The 22,509-nt window shown below is 39.4% G+C and overlaps 1 pseudogene; it reads left to right on the forward strand.

Moving 5' to 3' along the window:
- The first annotated feature begins 309 nt into the window (after positions 1-309).
- LOC130021640 (CCR4-NOT transcription complex subunit 6-like) lies at positions 310-20,164 on the forward strand (annotated as a pseudogene).
- The last annotated feature ends 2,345 nt before the right edge of the window (positions 20,165-22,509 follow it).

Genomic DNA, 22,509 nt, shown 5'->3' on the forward strand with positions numbered 1-22,509 from the left:
AAGTAAAGGCCCTCCCGTTGATCATCAATTTGCTCGAGCGGGCCCAGTAACGTTTCCATTGGAGACTTTGTTGTTACTGTGTCTGGCATATCGAATACTCTCGGTAGCTTGCCAGGCTCTCCGAGAGGGGCGGAGGAATCGAACTCGGGTCGGCCATGTTGGCTGCGTGCAAGGCAGACGCCCTACCCACTGTGCTATCGCTCCAGCCCTGCAGAATAATTCAATCCATGCAGAATAATTCAAATAATTTAAGGATTTAAGTAGATGCTCTTCTCTAATGGAGGCATATCATAACTGTGTATTACAGGCATGAACTTCTTTCCAAAGTGTGCCAAAAGGTAAAAAAAAAAAGATAACTGCACAGTGAAAAACCTGACAACACTATCTCAGCAAAGTAATTGATTTTAAGTCAAAACTGATGTTATGTTGATAATTTTTACCCTCATAATGATGAGATAGAAAATAATTTGTCCCCTGGTTCTGAAAACTGTATACTGGTTGAGGAATGGGTGTTGGAATACTGTATGACTGAAATCCAATCATGAACAGCTTTCTTAAGGGTCTATCTCACAGTGATTCAATTAAAAAAAAGTTTAAAAAACAAACACTTTTTCCTGTTTTTTTGAAACTGTAAATGTCATCAAAAACAAGAAAAGTTTGAGAAGTTGTCACAAACCAAGAGAGAATTAGGGAGACATAATGGCTAAATCAACATGGAAATGTGATGTCCTCCCCGAATGAGACCCTAAAATTAGCACAAGAGCATCCAGTTAAAAGTAAGCAAATCTGGGGCAGAGCTATATATAGTACAGCAGGTTTTTCTTGCCCCGTGACAACCTGGATTCGGTCCCTGGTACCACAGATGCTCCTCTGAGCCCTTTCAGGAGGGATCCCTGGGCACAGAGTTAGAAATAAGTTCTGAGCACTACTGGGTGTGGCCCAAAAACTGACAAAAAAAGAGGTAAGAAGATATATAAACAAATTTTCTTTGGATAATAATAATAATATACCCATTATGTACATTTGTTATGTCAAATGTATCATGTTTATATAATTACCAATAATGGGGAATCAGTTAATTAACTGGTGTAGCTCTAAGATAGCAAACTGAAAGAGGTTTTTATTGAGGAAGCATTACTTCTTTGTTTCTCAAGATGTTTTCCTAGGATCACCCATGCAAGAATCTTCCGAAGGCACCCACTCAACCAGCTGTCTGGAATCGATTCCACCAGACCCTAATGAAGCATTATTGCTGCTGTTATTTTGAACAACACCTATTTGTGCTCTGGGAATGCTCCTGGCTCTGTGTACAGAATCACTCCTGGAGGAAGTTGGGAGACAGTACATGGTGCTGGGGATGGACACCGAGTGAGCTTCACACAAGACAAGCACCCAGCTTTCTTTCTTTGATTTTTCCTTTTGGGGTCACTTCCAGCAATGCTCAGGGGTTACTCCTTGCTCTGCACTCAGGAATTACTCCTGGAGGTGCTTGGGGGGGACCATATGGGATGCCCAGGATTGAACCCAGGTTGGCCGCATGCAAGAAAAACGCCCTACCCTCTGTGCTATCGCGCCGGTCCCCACCCCACTTTCTTTACTATCTATTGGTTGATCCTGATGAAGAATTCACTGTAGGAATCAGAGTCTAGAAACTACAGTTTGAACAAGTCTGAAATCCATTATCTATATTAGTTACCAAACATTCTTTTTGCTACTGTATTCACTTTAATAAAAGTAAAAAATAATATTCTGGTCATTAAAAATGCATCACGTCAAACAAAAGCCTACTTAGTGACTTTGAATAAATAACAAACTATGAATTTTAATTATCCCTAATCAAACTAATGATCATTTCACATACATGAATTAGAGATTGTGAAATATTTTTCTCAGAAGTAATATAAGGAATAATTGATATCCCTTATAGCATGTAGCAGCAGAAAATTACTTAGAGCTTATGTCAGATTAGACTACCATACTATCACACCAACCTTTCGATGCCTGTTCTTCTTAAGTCTCAGAATACCTGGAGAAGGGAAATTAGCGCGTAGTAATTTTATTCTATTTAAAATTCATAATGTGAGCAGGGAATTGCCAACTCTTTAGTTGTTAGAGTCAAATTGATTTACCATTGCCACAGAAATTGTTTCTGAACAGAAGTTCGTTATTAATAAATAAGTGAAAACTTTAAAAGGAAATAAGATTTCATTATAATGCAGGGATAGCACAGCGGGTAGGACGTCTGCCTTGCACGCAGCCAACATGGTCGACCTGAGTTCGATTCCTCCGCCCCTCTCGGAGAGCCCGGCCAGCTACCGAGAGTATTCGATATGCCAGACACAGTAACAACAAAGTCTCCAATGGAGACGTTACTGGGCCCGCTCGAGCAAATCGACGATCAACGGGAGGGCCTTTACCTTTTTTACCTTTTATAATGCAGGGAAACACGGCATTACTAGGAGAGTTAAGATATATAGATAATGAAGAGCAGCCCGTTTCTGCTGTTCCCTTATACTCATTCTTAGACTTTCAAAGGGCATCGATTCTTCACAGTGTTCAGTCACAGAGTGATGTTGAGCATGGTTTATTATTTTGGGTGAATTTGTTTTACAGAAACAGAACATAAGAAGCTTTGTTTCTCATCCTACTCTCATTTTTTTAAAAAAATTTTTCTTAGTGAGACATCATGAGGTACAGTTGTAGACTTAACAAATTTTTGTGCTTGGGTTTCAATTATGCAATGATCAAATACCCATCCCTCCACCAGTGCCCATTTCCCACCACCACCACGGATCCCAGTATCCCTCCCATCCCCCATCCCCCCATCCCACCGTGCCTCTGTGGCAGGGCATTCCCTTTTGTTCTCTCTCTCCTATTGGGTGTTGTGGTTTGCAAAAGAGGCAATGGGTGGCAATTGGAAAACAGTATGGACGAGTCTCAAAAAATTAGAAATTGAGCTCCCATTTGACCCAACAATCCCACTCCTGGGAATATATCCCAGAGAGAAAAAAGTATAGCCGAAGTGACATCTGCACTTGTTTGTTCATTGCAGCACTCTTTACAATAGACAAAATCTGGAAAAAACCTGAGTGTTGGAGAACAGATGACTGGTTAAAGAAACTTTGGTACATTTACACAATGGAGTCCTACTCTCATTTTTAAAGATTTAAAACTATACCAAGAGAAAATAGATAAAAATTCTACTTTCCTTGTTTTCTGAAACATTTCTCTTTTCACATAAATGAATATTAATTCGCTAATAAATAAAATTTGAAAAGGGTAGAATAATTGTGCAAAGACTAAATGGTTGAAATCCTCACTCCCCAGAGTTTTAGCTGTAATTGCACAACATTTGAAACTTGATATAATTGCACAATACCTGAACAGTGATATTAGGAAATCTGATAGGTCTTTAATAAGAGGAAATGATCAAAATTCCATGGTTTCCAGAAATGATGATGAAGAAGGTGACCAGAGCAATAGTACAGCTGGTAAGGAGGCACTGCTAGCATGCAGCAGACAAGTGTTCGATGCCTGGAACCTAATATGATCCCCTGAGAACCACCAGCCATGATCCCTGAGATCAGAGTCAGGAGTAATCCCTGAGCACTGCCATGTGGCCCAAATATCTCAGCCCCAATTCAATAAATATCATTGTATGGCTGAAACAAAAACATGAAAGCATTGTAACTGTATATCACTGTGATTCAATTAAAAACAATGATGATGAAGGACCTTCTGCCACGTGAATTTCTTCACCATATTTCATACTACTCATAATGAAAATGGGCTGTGTGAGTTGTACTCAAAATATAGCTTTTGAGCAATTATTTATATATTTTAAATACTTATAACTATTTATGTATAAGAGCTAAAATATCAATGATATATCCAAAATAAAAAATATATTAAAATTATACATAGTAGGGCTGGAGTGATAGCACAGCAGATAGGACATTTTCCTTGCACGCAGCCGACCCAGGTTCGAGTCCTTCATTCAAATTGGAGATCCCGGCAAGCTACCAAGAGTATCCTGCCTGCACAGCAGAGCCTGGCAAGCTCCCCGTGGCATATTCTATATGCCAAAAACAGTAACAAGTCTGGTGCCTGCTCGAGCAAATCAATGAACAACAGGAGGACAGTGCTATAGTGCTATACATAGTGACCATTAATTACATCTTATCAAAATAAAATAATCAATAAATTTAACTGTCTTTTCTATATTTAAGCTTAGTGTCGCTTAATTATTCATTTTAGTGTCTTATAGTTCCCTTGACTCATCTACTGTGTTCTTTGGAACTTTCATAGAGACAGGCTGCGTGAGAGGTAGAGGAAATCTGGACATCATCCATCTCATCTGTTCACATAGAACCTTGCAATTCAGCTAGATGTGTATCTTCTAAGCATTATTCAGTCACTTTTAAGGACTTCTTTGTCCAACCTCAATGTCCAACCATTGTCACAAAAGCACAGTAGTTGTAGTTTCATTGCCACTGTGTGTCATGCCCATATTTCTCTCTGACACTTATGGGGAAAGTAAGTATTCCTGTTATTCTGTGAGTTCTTTCATGACACCTGTATACCCTAGAAGTCCAGCCCATTTACCTAGATATATGGAGATGTTTTGTCACTATGGAACCTATAGAAAAATTGGGTAGCTATGTTTGCTAAATTTTGCTTAGGATGAAAGAACAGATAGTTTCACTCTCAAAACTTATAATGAATGGTATAAGAAGTTGTCCTCTCTTGGATTTGTCAGGTAAGGGTAGAGGATGGAGAATAATTATACCTGACCTTTATTTTCAGGAATCTACCAGTGACTCTAAATTCTTTATCTTCCACTGCTCATAAAGTTTATCTTTTATGTAATCAATGGCACATGACAAAAGCTGGATTTTATTTATCCTGCATTTTTGTCTTATATTTTGTTTTAAAACAAATTTTGTCCTATAACTTGATTCTTATTCTCTGATTTCCATTGTAACATAACTATCTTACATTGTTTACCTCATGATCTTGATGCTGGGATAAGAGCAGGGCTTCAGACAATCAGAGGAGGGGGAGAGGATGTTTAAGTGAATACTGCAAATAGCATTCTGCCAAATATATTTGCATCTTATAGAAACTGTCCTCCTACTTCTGTACTTCCTGCTTTTACTGAAAACATAGCTTATATTACTGTAATGGTTATAAATTTGACAGAAAATATTGTCAGACTATAAATTTTTCACAAATTATATTTATTTCTGGAAAAGATTATATTTTTGATCCCGACCAACTTAGTTATTCAACACAGATGCACTCATTTTGGCTAACATTGACATGACTGTCTCTTTAGCTAGTTAGATAAACTGAGGCTAGGGTGTGACTTGAGTGGTAGAGCCTGTGATCTGCAAGCAAGTGGTGGGCGTGACCTTGGCATCTCTCTCTTTCCGTGAAGCACCCAGCTCTAGCCAAAGTCACACACAAATCTAAGCTGAAATTAAGTTATTAGCTGATATAAATTTAATTTATCAGCCAATATTATCCTGTTAAATATGAGGCAATGCATGTAAATATTTTCTGTTTACTCAAAAATTATAGTGGGTGAAGTATAATGTATAAAATTATTTACATGCACATTTTTATAATTATTTTAACTCTTAGAATTTCTTTTTTCACAGAAGACAGAGAAGATTCCTTGCCTATTTCTAAATTGATTTTTAAGTCTTCATTGACTTTGCATATTTTTCAGGAAAAATATACAAAAGTAAATGCTATTTAGATTTTGATTCAATTTATATTTTATTTAGTCCCACAGCGTGTATCCACAGTAGGAAATGGGCCTGTGTAAAACGGAACAGTAAAAGAATATAAAAATGTTTTTAAAATAATTAAACAATGGCACTACTAAAAGTAATCAGAAAAGTGTCATGAATCTATTATTTTAAAATTTTGAAAATACTCAATAACTTTATTTGAGAGAGTATCTTTGAAGTGGTGCTCAGGTGTTCCATTGGTGTGGCCACTCAAAAGGAGTTCTTTAAGAATAGTTTTTAGATTAACATAATACCCATACTTACCCTATTCACAAGCTACCGAGAGTATCTCGCCCGCACGGCAGAGCCTGGCAAGCTCCCCGTGAGGTATTCAATATGCCAAACACTGTAACAACAAAGTCTCCAATGGAGACGTTACTGGGCCCGCTCGAGCAAATCGATGATCAATGGGAGGGCCTTTACTTTACTTTACTTTTACCCTATTCACAAAAGGAGAAGTTTCAAGATTTATAAAATTTATAAAGAAGTTGTCTGACTCTATTTAGCTATGAATTGAGATCAGTCATCTTTGGAAGTGTGAAACTGTGTCTGTGCAGATTTGTAAAGATGAGAAGCTTATAATAGGTACACAGACAAATCCTTCTCATGAAGCACTTCTCAGAAAACTTCCAAACAGAGCAACAAATAAAGCCTCTATTCCAGAGATTTTATTTGAAACAAGACCGGTTTCTTTTTCATCAAACTAATACTTACAAGCTAATGTAAGACGTACAAAGCTGTCTGTAGTGATAGTACGGGGAAAGGTACTATCTGCGCCAGCCCTACACATGGCTGGCCCAATTTCGATCAACAGCACCCATTATGGTCCCCTGAACACAGAGGCCCTAAGCCCTAAGCACTATGGGTATGGCCCTAACTCCAGGAAAAAACATTTTTTTTTTATCAAAAATTTTATTGGGGCTGGAGCAATAGCACAGCAGGTAGGGCTTTTGCCTTGTATGTGGCCGACCCAAGTTCGATTCCCAGCATCCCACATGGTCCCCTGAGCACCACCAGGAGTAAATCCTGAGTGCGGAACCAGGAGTTAACCCCTGTGTACCGCCAGGTGTGACCTCCCCCCCCAAAAATTTATTTCTTTTGTGCTTGAGCTTACATGTCATAAATCTATTATTTTATAATTCTGAAAATAATGACTTTTTTTGAGGGAGTATCTTTGAGATGGTGCTCAGATGTTCCAGTGGTATGACCACTCCCTATAACACTTTTGGTAGTTGTGTGTGTGTGTGTGTTGTGTGTGTGTATTAACCAAAATTCTCCCCAACCCAATCCTGGACCACCAAGTGATTCAGAATGGATTTTAAATTTTGTTTTATTTTAGTGTCAGAATGTAAATCATCTAATAATATAATATGCATTTTCTTCTAGTCATTATAAAGGAAGAAATGATTTGGCTATACTGTCTCTTAATTTTTTAATACAGTGTTTAAATTGTTTATAAGACAAAAATTATCACATTTTTATCCTCCCATCAAAGAGAACAATAGATTAGTCTCACTGTGCTCTTGAAATAATATTTTTAACACAGTCTACATAACACTACATAATCCTTTCTAAGATCAGGTTAAGCGAATCTTTCACTGATCTTTACTCATGCATTAATGATAATTCTATGTGCTGTCTCTGTTAAATAGAAGCTTAGTTCATTTGCATTTGAGAGGTCTAACTTTTCACTCTTTACATTCAGTCTCCTCATCTAATTGGCCCCACTGAGAAAACAGTTCTCTTAACCCTTATCTTTTTTACCACTTCCTGAATAATGCTAAAGGATATAAATATGCCTGACAGCAGCTCTGCAAAAGCGTACAACCTGGCACCGAAGAGTAAAGGTTGGTCTCTTTGTTCAGGGCTCACTCAAATTGCCTTCTGACAAGTGCAGCATCAATTAAGCTGATTAAAGTAGAATTGTGTGAGAACAGTGAGAACTACCTCTGCCTTAATGCCAGTGACTTCCTTATACAGAATCTGTGTATCCACAAAGGAAGGAAGATACATATTTCCTATTCAAGTCACTTGTTGGCTATAGGTGACTGTTAGAGAAAGGTCTTAGGGGAATGTACGGTATGTTCCCTTTTGAAAGTGTGAGTACTGATAGATCACTCTGGTGAAGACAATGAGAGTAATTTGAGTAAGGACACACAGAAGACAGAATAATAAAGATTCAGAGTGCGCAAAACATGCTTTTGGCATACAAGCAACTCAAGAGCCTGCCTGGAATGACCAATCTGCTTTGTAATTTCTCAAGAAGAGTACATCAAATTTTCACCAGGCCAATTTCTTTACGTATGAAATGTTGAACTTGATAAAGAAATATTATCTATCATGGATGAGAAAAGCAAATAACCCTAGTCTTTATCCAAATATAAAGCAAAACTTTAAAGACCATGTTTTAATATGGAAATTTGCAAATGAAATATTATTTATCTACTACAATTACGTGCTGCTATTTAGAATGTTTTATTTACAAATTTTGTTCCAACCTGACTCTGGATGGCAGGTCAGTCTTAGAGAAATTTAATATATGGAAAGAGGTGCCTAAAATATCACATAGCTTATTATTTAGAAAACAGATCACCATCCCCACTTAATTTCTCTGCAGAGCTTCTTTACCTGGTCATGAATGTCCTTTCTTCACTTGCCAACACATTCCTATTCTTCTCTTTTAGTGCAGTGGAGGAAGTTACTCCTCATGCAAATACAGAAACTTGCAAAATCTATTGTCATTGTTTTCAGGTTATGCTATCAATGAAGTAACAATTCTTGATATGATTTCCATATAAATTCATTAGCCTTGTTTATTGGACAAAAATATTTAACTTTAAAGATTTAAAGTATTTGGGGCCAGAGAGATAGTATGGGGGCAAGAACCTTCCTTTGTATGCAGCTAACTCAGATTCAATTTCCAGCATCACACATGGTGTCCTGGAACACGGTCAGGAGTGAACCCTGAGCAGAGTTGGAAAGAGTAAGCACTAAGCACCACTGGATGTGACTCCAAAACAAAACAAAAGAAGATAATTGAAATATTTAAAAATTACCAAGAAAGGAGAAATTTTCTACAGAAAATACTCCATATTAAAAATCCAGAAAAGTTATTCAAGTATTTTTCTTTGTTTATTTATTTTTTTTGGTTTGTTTGTTTGGGGGCCACACCTATATACGGTTAGGACTTATTCCTGGCTGAAGACTCTCTCCTGGCAGTGCTCAGGGGACCATACAGGATGTCAGGATCAAACCCTGGTGTGTGGTGTAGAAGGCAAGTGCCTTACCCTCTGTCCTATCTCTCTGGCACCTATTTTTCATATAAAAGTATTTTTCATATAAAATTTCCTATATAAAATCTTTGTCTATTTCAACAAAAAAAATTGACGTTGATAGTATTTTTAAGAATTAATCACTATTTTACACACAATTAAAGTCCTAGTCAATTTAAGAAGCCTAATATAAGAGTACTTGTCAAACAAGTCACGTCCAGAAGTGTTTTCAATATTCTTCCTAGGAATTGTCTGTTAAAAACACAGTTCTGGGCTGACAGGCTAACTCAAGCAGTGGCATGCCTACCATGCACGTGTAGGCCCTTGAACACTTCCCAGTTATTGGAGCACTAACTTTCAGGACTCAGCCACTAAGAGTTGCCCTGAACTATGCCCCAGGCCCCAGAGAACCAGTAGGAAGTGGTCTCTTTAGAGCAGGTTGGGAACCTCTAGTCCAAGAATGGGCCAAGACCAGAAAATCATTAGCTCTAACCCTGCCAAGAAAAATGCCAGTGGGACACGGAATTCAGTAAATCTAAGAGCTTGTAACATAGCAACATAAATTTCTATTAAATGAATTATAATTTTGCTATAAAAATAGAGGGACAAACTGGAAAGATCATTACAGGATATATGGGACACTGCAAGTATATGATTGGACAGTCCACTCATATGCTTCTTGCCAGCTGCTCATGGCTCATTGCCCTGTATTGTGGTGACTAAGAGGACGTCAATGCCAGGTAGACTGTGAGTGGACATGTGGCAAAGATATCAGCATACTATGGGTGAACTATGGTGATCCAGTGATGAGATCAGTGGCGTTGTTATTGACTTCTCTGTCACTCCCCCAGTAATTCCAATCTAACCTTTCTCCACACATCTGTGATCATTACTTTAAAAAAAAAGATTATCAATGAAAATTAAGGATATTACAATAAAACTGCAGAAATATGTAGTACAAATACTATCTCCCCAATCCTAAATAAGGAATTAGAAGCAAATTAAGCATGTCACTAGTGACACCACACTGGAAAGTTATGAGAATGTAAATGGTGACTACAGAGAAATGTTGATGTGGAATGTTGATCTTTCTAAGGGAAATAGGCAAATAAGTTACTGAAAATAATGTAATATTTTTAATGCATTGGAGAAGATTTGATTTTTAATGAGGAATAATCCTAAATGCTACCTTCAGCAAAAAGTACAGCATGCACTGGCATGCACATAAAAACACACTACACAGACATGCCAGTTTCACCTTAATAACTGTATCACAGGAATACTGTGTTTGGGGGCAACTGAATTATTTCATGCTCAAAAAGTAGTAGCTACTTTCAGTTGTTAAGTGTCCATTTGAATATCTGTTTCTTCAAACAAAACCGTCCTGTTTCATCAGGTTGTTTTTTGAAGTTATTTTGAATGAATAAGTTGAAAAATCAACTTTTCTTCATTTTCTTATCAAAAGCTTCCTGTTTCATCCTCAATTTTCATCATGTTCTGTTCTGTAGTTATTTTGAATAGATAAATTGAAAAATCAATTGAATATAGTTTTGGAGAAATATGGTTCTCATATCCAAATTTAATGCATAGTGAAAGGAGAAAGAATAAGGAAAAGGGGCCTCTGAGAACTCTGGTGCCCTGATGTCAGACTCTGCCTCCTTCATTCTGATTCAGCTGCAGTGGCCTTTGAACAGTTTCTTGGCTACTAAACTCTGACCACCCATAATATTTTACTTCATACTCTTCTCATTGGAGAATCCCTATCCACTGCTGGCTTGGACAACACTTACCTTCCTTCAAGTATTAGTTGACATCCCTCTCTGAAAAACTAGCTTATTACCAACTGTGTTGTCCCTTACATCACCCTCCTTTCATTACAAAATTTACCAAAGTTATGGAGTTCAGACTCATTTGTGTTCTTGCAAGAATCACATCATCTTTTACAATAAAATAAAAGGAAAAGCAAAACATATAACATCGTTTATATCTCAGCACATAGTATACACCAAAAAGTATTTAAGGAAGTGAAGAGAAAAGGAGAAAGGAAAGAAGAGAAATTAAAGAAATTGAAGCTAAGGCAAAAGAGGCAGATATCCTGCCTCACAGATTGACAGGATGACTTCTTCATGGGAACCTCAGAGGGGGTGGTGGGTGAGTTTCTCCATCTGCCCCAACAGAACCCCAGAAACAGCAAACTCTAGAATCCAATCACTGCCATGCTCATGGCCAATCTTCACAGGCTGGGGACAAACCACTCACTCATGAGAATGAATCCACTGAAAAATCCAGGTATGCTGGTTTTGTGAATGAAACCTCCAGCCTCGCAAAGAGTAGAGAATGGGCCCCCTCCCCCATCTCACTGTGCTTTTGCTGCCTGGCAGTCACACCCACCAACCACTTCTGGGAGCTATATCAGCTCCTTAACCACCATGATCCAGAGACTCACAAATAAATCTAGGAAGAGAACAACACGCTGAAGAGATGCCCCAGGACCCCAAAATCACCATACAATTAAAAATTTAACTCCAGCTCTAGCACCCTATTAAAAATTTTAGAATTCCTATTAAAATTTTTACAATATCACATACTTTATGCCACTGACATACCAAGAATAACACACCACATTTGAGGGGGTGTATAGTAGAAGACAACCAATCTTTACAGGTCTCAATCTGCAACAACATGTTAGTGATCTCTTCTATAGGGGATTAATGACTCCAAGGTGAGATAAAATTTTCAAACACTTTCCTCTAAGGAAAGCTTTTTGATCATTTTTAGTGGAATATTCATAACAAGAAATATAAAATAAATTATTTAGCATCTGCCTTTGGGGCAGGCTTGGGTGAAAAAAATTGAAATAATGGTGGTGGGAAGGTGTTATGATGATGAGATTGGTGTTGAAATATTGAATGTAATAAATTGATGCGAAAAACTTTATAAAAATAAAATTTTTAAAAAATAATTTTAAAAAGATAAATAGAGCTAAGGCAAAAGAAAGCCAGAAAGAAGATAATAATTGGAGATGTAGCATTAATAGAGAACGTATGGAAATTGCCTTGCACATGGCCAATCTGGGTTTGACCCCAGTATGCCATGTAGGCCCCAGAGCATCACAAGGAGTGATCCCTGAGCTCAGAGTCAGGAGTAAGCTCTGAGCATGTGCACTGCCAGGTCACATTTTCTCCCCCCAAAAGAAGGCAGATAATCATTAAAAAACCGGGATAAGAAAGGAACAAAGCTGGAAACAGAGGGAAGTTGGGTACAAACAGAAAATTATTGTAAGTGGGAACATAGGTTCTTTAAAAGCATAAAATAAAAACAAAATGATCCCTGATGACAGTCTAACCAATCCAACACTTTTCCATGAATATCAACTAGAAAACCGTACTGAAACAAGGTTATGAATGTCACCAGTGAAAAATTGTCATACTGATGTTTCCTTGTAATGCATGCATTGGTTTATGGACCCAAACTCCTTGAGTCAGCACCACAAATCTGGCTAATGTTTCTTGGAGCGGCATTTGCCCTTTCGGGCTCTGATTTAGCTGACAGATGTGTGAAGTCCCATGTAGCTAGTTACCTTGCTATTGATCACACATCTGTGAGGTTGAGACTCATGTTTGTCTAGCGAAGGTCAGCATTACCTTAAGCCCTATGCCCTAATGCTGTGCTATCTGTTTTAGAGGGCATGACATAAATTCAATCTTTGCCTTGGCCACTGTACTTCATACCCCTGCTGTTTCTGTAGATAAATATGGAAGCTATTGATCGACGATTCTCTGCTGGGAATGGCTGTGTGTCAGTGAATTTTGGTTTAAGGCTAAACCTGGTGTCATCGCTCCACTGGATATACAAAACTGAACTCCTGAAGTTGTCAGAAGACAACTACTGGATTTAAGTAAAGAATAATTCAGTTGTCAATAAGGCCTACCCTGATGGTCTTATTTAAAATGGCAAACTGACCCCTTCTGCCTCAATCCAATGCCTCCTAACCTTTCCATTTTAAAATGGTCCTTATAACCCCCAAATATATTTTATGGCCTCTGCCATTTGTGATTTATTTGCTACTCCTTCCACTAGAGTGGAAGTGAATGAGATCAAGGAAATAATCTCTTTTGCACTCTGATGAATTTCAAGCACCTAGAATAGTATCTTCTATATAATAGACATTATTATGTTGTTAAATGATGAATCAGGAAATGAATAAACGAAGGAATATCAATAGTCTACTTATCAAGATGGGTAATGAGGAGACATATATCAGATCACAGGTCATCCTGTTATTCGTCGATTGCCTCGAGCAGGCCCCAGTAACGTCTCCTTCATCCTAGCCCTGAGATTATATTCAAGGCTCTTTAGGAGAATGAGACCCATCATTGTTACTGGTATTTGGCATATTGGGGACGCCAAGGGAGTTTGCCAGACTCTGCCATGTGGGCAGGCTACATTCGGTAGCCTGCCAGTTTGTCAAAGTAGGAATGAGATGTCATAATAAGTCCCGCGCAGTTCCGGGAGCTGGTTTTTATAGTCTCAGAGTCTTGGCTGCTGATGGGATTACACGGCGCCAGGGGGCCAGTTGGTGGGTGTGACCCCCGCCTACTGGAATTTGGAGGATCTGGGTGGAGGATGCTTGACTCCAATCTGAGTAGGCTTGGGGATCTCGGCCCCGGAACCCACGTGGCTTTGTCCCTCTGCCGGTACCTTCAGGTGTGCGGAGAGTGGTCTCAGCATGGTGGTGGCTGGTCCTGGAGGTCTTCGGCTGCCGGGGCCCTGGCCAGGGCGGGGAGGAAAGCTCAACCCGCTCCCCTCCAAGGGGCCCTGGCGAGGAATAGCCAGGTGCGGGGTCAGGAGACTGCGCTCTTCTCCTCCGGGAGCTGGTTTTTATAGTCTCAGAGGAGACATATTACAAAGATATAAATAGTTTCCACACCAGAGACATAGTATAGTAAGGAAGGCACTTGTCTTACATGCCACTAACACAGATTTGATCCTTACTACCACATATGGTCTTCTGAGCACTGCTAGAAGAGATCCCTGAGCAAAAAGTCAGAAGCAAATCTTGAGTACTGTTGTCTGTGTCCCCAAATCAAAATATATAAAAATTTGGGATCTTTGCCTTTGTAGTGTCTGTGATGTAATTGGGAAGATAAATGTATACGTGTAATTTTTCTAAGAGATAAAAATTGTTAATGAATCTAATTATATACATACATAAATAAGTACAATTGAACCCCAATAAAGCTTCTTATTGTAGCAGGAGTAACACTGGATTGAAAAGTTGGGATACTTACCAACTATAACTCTACTTCTTCTCAATAAACTCTACCAATTGGCTCAAAGAAGTCACAAAAATTCTCCAAGTATCAAATTTCTTATTACAAATGAAAAATAATGGCTTCCTTGTGCAATCCTTGTAAAGGTGAAATGATTTTGGAAATAGGAACGTAACTGGGTAGTAAAATGTACTCAATAAATGTCCATAAAATAAATGGATATTCTCTTTGGTATATGAAAAGACAAGCATGGTGTTTGGTTTACTTACCTAAAGTTACCCAGTTAATGCCAGATTAGGAATTTTTAAGTGCCCTGATACCCAGCCCAATGTTACTGAAAATAGAATTAGTATCAACTCTGTCCCCAAACTTTATTCCTCTGAGCAGTTCTGTTTCTCACACATAACAAAAATTTATCATTTGTTCTAGAAAAAGGATCATCATTTCCCTGAAATGCCCTCATTAGGCTCCAAGATGTCTAAGCTCTGTGCTCTGTCTCCCTTTAATCGGTTTACTTGTGAAGGAACAATTTGCTTTACGACCTCTTTGCAGAGTCTGAAGGGTTTATGACCATGTGGTGTCAACAAGGAGCTCTAAGATGCTTTCAGTTCCATTTACTTGCTTGAGCATCTTCAAATTGTTGGGGCCTATTTATTCTGAAAAGACTGGAGTCTGAACATTAAATCGGAATAGGTTTCAGTCTTTTCCTCTTACTGTCAAAGGGAACAATTACTTCTACGGTTTCTTCTAGAACCTAGTTTATGATACAATGAGTAGCTCCTCTAGAAAAATATGGTCATTACTAACATGATGTTTTTAAAGACAACATCTTGTCCTCACATACAACTCATTTTGGACTTGGTGAATTTACTTTTGGTTACTTTTAGAAAAATTTTGTTAATAGAAACAGACAAAATGAACCTATTGGTTCAAGTCTTAAAATTTGGAGTATTGAATCAATGATCAAGCAAATAGATGTTATTTCCTGGATTTTAAATTCATAAATTAAGGGAAATATAAACAAGAGCATGATTAAAGTCTTAAAGATCTCAAAGTTCCTAATCATGTAACATAATCAACACTACATAAATGCTAATTAAAGTAGTAAATCCCCAAATTATTCAAAGGCATGACAAGTAATATAATAACGAAAACTCAAGTGAAAACTCAGGTCCAAACAGTCATTGATCTTATACAGTTTCTGGCCATTTAAAAATATGACATGGAGTAGAACTTATGTCTCTTAAAGGTTGTATTGACTGTTGTTTTTCCAAGAATCTAAATATGTTCTGTTTCCTCCCATCTGATAATTGGGATTATTTTATAATTTTTTACCCTTATTTATCAATAATTATATGACCTTTCTGTTTTAATTTTGTATTATAAATTAGGTACAGTTATTACAATACTGTCCAAGTTCATAGTATTTTAGAACAAAGTTATTTCACTGCCATCACTGAAGTGCCCATTGTCCATATGTCACCTCTCATTCAATCTTCTCCCCTACCCATATCATCCTCACTGTGTTCTCAGGAGCTTCATCTGAAATTACAAATGTTCACTCACCCAGTTTACTTTGTTTTGTTTTCTTTTGCTTTCTATGTGTTGAGTCTCATAACATTAAAAGATAAGAGGAGATACTGGTCTCTGTCATTCTTCTCTAGACGGACTATACTAAGTCAGGGAACACGGTGGGGGGTGGGGCGGGTAGTGGGCTCATATGGACACCAAGATCTGTAGCAGAAGCAGATTCTGCAAAAACTTGGACTGAAGATGATAAATAGACTCTCCTTGCAAGTGATCAAAAAAACTTCTAACCTCAGAAATAGATTGATTTCTCTCCATCACCGTTATCTTATCTGAAGCTGTCTTAACTCACTTTTACTATGGATATTTGACCTTGAAACAACAATAAGAGTTAGAGGCAAAGACTGCACACAAAACAGAAAAATGCATATCATCTTTTTTTTCAGTGAAGCAAAATGTTTTTCGATCACGATCACGACCATCCTGTTATTCGTCGATTGCCTCGAGCAGGCCCCAGTAACGTCTCCTTTGTTCTAGCCCTGAGATTTTTTAAAAAGTACCATATTCAAGGCTCTTTCAGGGTTAGGAGAATGAGACCCATCATTGTTACTGGTATTTGGCATATTGGGTATACCACGGGGAGTTTGCCAGACTCTGCCGTGTGGGCAGGTTACATTCGGTAGCCTGCCAGTTTGTCCAAAGCAGGAATGAGATAATAAGATGTCATAATAAGATGTTTTTATGGAAATAAATTTAGAGAGATATAAGTGTTCAAGAGAGAGCATGGGCTTCTCTTTGAGGGGTAAAAGCAGAGAATGGCATCAAGGAGAAAGATAGAATTTCTTCAAATTCTCTTGACTTGAAGTTCTCTGCATACAGTTAATCTGAGTACTTCACAGGGAAAACTTTGAACTCAGGATGGTCCGTTCCTAACCTTCTTACAACTTTCAGTCTCCTGAAGCTTCTCTTTTTCAGAGGGGTTCCACCCTTCTGCATCCTGGTGGTGCCTCAGATTCCACATCTGTAAAGAGCTTGATATTTGCCTATCAAAGGGAACTGGTCTGCATGTCTTTGGGCTGCTTCAGGGCTGGGCAATTTCTCCTTAAATTTTATTATTTCCCAAAAGCACATTATCTATCTCCCCATAACATTTACCCCTAGAGATTTCACGTCTTAAATCTTTAAGTGATACGTGGATGAAAGTTTTTTTCTTTTGACATTCCCAAAACTAAACCATTATCATATCTTTTTTCATCTTTGGGGTATTGGCTTCAGAAGACCCAGAGATGAAAAAAATTTGGCAATGCTCTTGTCCCTTGGCTAGCCTTCATATCAGCAGTCTGCTCACATCAGCCAAATAAACCTGTATACTATTGACCTGATTCTGTGGTATAAAACTCTGCATGTGTAGGGCCAATGGTATTTATTTCAAAACAAAGAAACAAATGATGGGCAGCTTAAATTGGTGTGTTGAAGGGCTAGCTGTATTTTGCCTCTTAATTGGTCTATGAACTCCTGATTCTTCTCTTCTCAACATTCTCTAACTGCCGACAGCATCAAGTTACTGTTATTTTTCTGCTCAAACCTCCAGAAAGCCTCCCTATTGGTCCTCCGAGGAAGATGAAGTCCAAATTCTTTAACATTCCTACAAAGCTTTGTCTCACACTCAGATATTTTTTTTTTTTTGCCAGCATTCTACCTTTGTACTCCTAGACCATAGCTCCACAGTTTACAGTTTCCTTAGTTCTTCAAACACACTTAGATCCTTATTGTCATCAGATTATAATCTTTTCTACAAGGCTTATCTCTTCCTTCCTTACACCTGTCTAGTTATATGTGATCCTTAGAATTCACTGTAAACTCAGAGAAAACTTCCTTGACCTCCCCTATTAGCAGAACCGATATCCAAGGTGTATTCTTATTGCAGCACACCCCAAGTTATTTGGTTTCCTGTGCTTGCTATTCTGCCACCTGTTGGTTCCCTGAGGTGCAAACATTGGCAAAAATGCTGTTCTCCGAACACAAAGTCATTCTCAGCAATTAAATTTTACTGAGTGAATGAAAACAAACGGACTTCAAAGACTTTGCAAACCGCTTCCCAGTCTTAGCCTTTCCCTGGCAGAACATCATTTGCCCCCTGCGTGACAATCTCAGTCTTCTTCCTGTACCAGGTAGATAATACAAAGCAATTGGAAGGAATTAAAGAGCATGGTCTCCACAGATACAAAACCCCAAATCTCTAGAAAATATGCCAGTGCAATGCCTATGCTTTCAGCGCAAAAATTCATAATGACCACAGAAGAAGTTGCTTCTCTGAGATCTTGAATCATGTACTTGTTCCCTAGTACCATAGTAAAAGGATTTTGAATTTACTGACTGACTGAGGTTTAGTGGTACACATGGTCAGAGATAGCCTTTGATAACCCAGGTATCTCTATCCTTGTAACAAAATAAGGGAAATTAAGGCCAGAGTGATAGTATAAAGGGCAGGGTGTCTGTCTTGCACACAGCCGACCCAGGTCCAATCCCTAACATCCCATTTTGTTAACCATGTACTGCCAGGAGTGATTCTTGAGTGCAGACCATTACTCCGAGCATCAACAGGTATGACACAAAAAGACTAAATTAATAAATAAATATAAATTCTATCTCCCAAATGAAGATGATAATAGTTGTTGACCATTTTGAGCTTCTATATACTGGGAGATGATTGTTCTTACTTTGACTTTGAAGTGGCTGATGCATTGAAACCTGACCACAGTATTGGTATAGCTTATTAAGTGCTTGGCAAAAAATGTTTAACCTTTCAGCAGTTCAGAAACACTGATTATTACGAGTGGATGATAGTTGTTTATGAAACAAGGTTCCAACCTGCTATTACAATTTATTAATCTTTTCTCCCAGTTGTACTCTTGGAACTTGGGAACATAGTAGCACTCAGGGAACTCTATTTAAGTATCAACCTGTTATGAGTTCTGCATTTTGAGCTGGGAAAACTGATTCAGTTGCAGACGCTAGGTCTGAAAGGAAGTCCCCTCACCCAGGTCATACTGAACCTCTATCTGGAACTAGATGGAATGAGAAGGCTACTGAACTATCTGCTGGATAACTTGGCAGTGTACACTGAGCAGCCATCCCCCAGATCATGGATCATGCTGCAGGAGCCTGACCAGACGAGGCCCATGGCTTTGCTCTCCATCATGTGCTACTTCGTACTTTGTGACAAATACGCTACCCGGCAACTGTACGTCTACTGCCCATTGTGGGCACTCAATTGGGGCTACCAGAAAAAGGCCATCATCCTGGAGCTTGTGAACTGCAATGCCGACATCATCAGCCTGCAGGAGGTGGAAACTGAGCAGTATTACCGTCTTTCTTTTCCTAGTGGAACTGAAGGAGCAGAGGGTTCTTCAGCCCAAAATCAAGAGCAAGGACCATGTAGGTACAAGATCAGAAGCATGTAGACAGATCTGCAATATTCTTTAAGACCGAGAAAATCACTCTGGTACAGAAACATACAGTTGAATTCAATCAGCTGGCCACGGCCAACTCTGCGGGCTCAGAGGCGATGCTGAATCGAATCATGACTAAGGATAACATTGGTGTCGTGGCCCTGTTGGAGCTGCTGAAGGAGCTGATGGGGACAGCACTGGGGAAGCCCCATCTCGGAGCAGAAAACCAGCTACTCCTGGTGGCGAATGCACACATGCACTGGGACCTGGAGTACTCAGAAGTGAAGCTGGTCCAGACGATGATGTTCCTGTCAGAAGTGAAGAACATCATTACAGAGCTTCCCAGAGCCTGCAGCCTGGCGTGCTGGGGGGAGCTTGGGACCATCCCATTGGTGCTGTGTGCCAACCTCAACTCCTTGCCCGACTCTGGTGTTGTGGAGTACTTGAGCACTGGGGGAGGAGAGACCAATCATAAGGACTTTAAGGAATGGAGGTACAATGAGAGTCTCACCAACTTCAGCTGCAGTGGGAAATTTGGGACAGCCCCCGGTGGAATCACCCACAGTTTCCGGCTTAAGAGTGCCTAAGAGCAGGGCCTCATGCCTTACACCAGTTACACTTTGGAGTTCAAGGGAATCATTGACTACCTCTTCCACTCGAAGCCTCAGCTGAAGACCCTGGGCGTACTGGGCCCCCTGGACCACCACTGGAGAACAACATTGCTTGCTGGCTGTCCACACCCGCTCATCCCTTCCGACCACTTCTCCCTGTTTGCCCAGCTTGAGCTGGCGCTGCCTTTTCTGCCACCAATGAACGGCCTCCACCACCTGGGCAGCAGGTAGTCCTGGCACCCGCCTCCCAGGCAGGGGTGTTTATCCCAGCACTCACCTCCCGGGCAGGAGGCTGTTCCTGTTCCCTTCAGGAAGTACCCTGCTTTCTTCCTTGGAAAACCCATCAAAAGCTGAAGTTAAGGGGAGTGACGTATCAGAGAGAGGGAGAGAGAGTTGTTTTGTTTTGTTTTTGTCTTAATGATTTAAATTTTGCATCCTATTCTTGGACCCAGGCTGGAGAGATAGCACAGTGGGTAGGGCGTTTGCCTTGCACCCAACCGACCTGAGTTTGATTTCTCCGCCCCTCTCTGAGAGCCGGACAAGGTAGGGAGAGTATCGCGCCTGCCTGGCAAAGCGTGGAAAGCTACCCGCGCTGTATTCGATATGCCAAACACAGTAACAATAAGTCTCACAATGGAGACGTTACTGGGCCTGGCCGAGCAAATCAATGAACAACGGGAGGACAGTGCTACAATACAGTGCCCTTGGAATCCCAGGAATGGAGTCACTTTTAGCTCATGTCACCTTGTTCCAATCCCTCAGCTAATTCATTATGTATTACTTTATGCTCAAACTCCTGCCAGCCTATGCAATTCTGTGACTTGAGTACTTTAAATTCTATCCATGCTAAAATCAAATTCAGGATTCTGTTTAATATTTAAACTGAAGCTTTCAACTACTGAAGTTAGTTTTTATCCTAGTTTTAAAAGTTTGAAGTTAATCTCTTTAAAATGTATCATGTTTGGAGGTTCTAGCAGGGCAGTGCAGCTGCTCGTACACCCTTGACTGAAGACCAGTCCTCTATTCGGGGAACGCCGTCCTTGCATGTGGCCCACCAGGTCAACCCAGGTTCGATTCCTCCGCCCCTCTCGGAGAGTCCGGCAAGCTACCGAAAGTATCTTACCCACACAACAAAACCTGGCAAGCTCCCTGTGGCGTATTCAATATGCCAAACACAGTAACAACAGGTCTCACAATGGAGACGTTACTGGGCCCGCTCGAGCAAATCAATGAACAGCGGGAGGACAGTGGCAGTGAAAATTTATCTTTAAAAAAAAGTTGAACTTTCTTTAAATTTATCTTTAAAAAAAATAGTTGAATCAGATGGCATTTCCCTAAAATCCAGCAAGAAAAAATGTATCCTGGGGGCTATAGAGATAGAACAGTGGGTAAGGCATTTACCTTGCATGGAGACATTACTGGGCCCACTCGAGCTCATCAATGAACAACGGGAGGACAGTGACAGTGACAATAGTCAATCCCAGTTTTATCTTTGGCACCCTATATGAGCCCCTGAGCACTACCAGTAGTAATCCTGAACACAGAGTCCAGAGTAAGCCTTGAGTACCACCAGATGTGGCAGAAAATAAAAATTATAGTGTCCTAAAAGGAACATCTCTCTGTGTCAGGGTCTCTCTTCTCTCTATATTTCTGTGTGTGTGTGTGTGTGTGTGTGTGTGTGTGTGTGTGTGTTTACGTGCAGGCGGGGGTGGGGGTAGGGGTAGGGCAGATGTTCATAAATAACTTGTGCTGCAATTGATACAATTGATGATTTGGCAGTCAATCTCAGCGCCTAATACTCTTATCTGGGGCAAAAAAAGTCAAAAATGGGATATTGAATCCTCTGCAATCAGCAGTACTACAGTAGTTTCAGGGTCAGATAGGCACAAGATTTTATATTCAGGGACCACATTCTCCAGGTATTACTCATATGCACCACAGAATTACAAATTTAATCTATATTTCAAATGTACCTTAGCAAGCTTATGCACCCTCACTCTTTATAAAATTCACTAAGTATTCCTTCCAGTTTTTGCCAAATGCAAGAACCTAGTTAATCCAAAGTATAAATTGCCACTGAAGCTTTTAAAAACTATGTTTGTGTTCCTTACATATTCTCATTGGCACTCCTTTTCCCACCCTCTGCCATCTAGCTTGTACTTTTATCACTATTAGATTTATTCTCTGACAAAAACATTACTAATCTCTTAATGATCGTTTTCTAAATCTCCTAAACCCTGCTGAAAGCTCAGTGAATGTGACCATTATTATTTTTTTAAGAGTCTTCCGGTTTCTGAAACTCTGAGATAAGTTGCTTTGTTTTGTTTTGAATTTGACTATTCTTTCTTTCTCTATCAAATTTCTTTCTTTTTATAATTCTGAATAGGGTATAGTCCATGATTCCTTTTTGAACTTGAGTTTTGTTTTGTGTTTTCTCTCTCCACCACCACCGGACCTTGCTGCTCCTTCACTAATCACTTCTATGGAGATAGTGCACACAAAAACATTCTTAGACTCTAGTTTCTACTCCTAACTGCCTGCTCTGCATCACCATCCAAACTAATCTGCAGATGCTT

Source organism: Sorex fumeus, unplaced genomic scaffold (genome assembly GCF_029834395.1).
Source record: "Sorex fumeus unplaced genomic scaffold, SorFum_2.1 ptg000018l, whole genome shotgun sequence".
Taxonomy (NCBI): Eukaryota; Metazoa; Chordata; class Mammalia; order Eulipotyphla; family Soricidae; genus Sorex; species Sorex fumeus.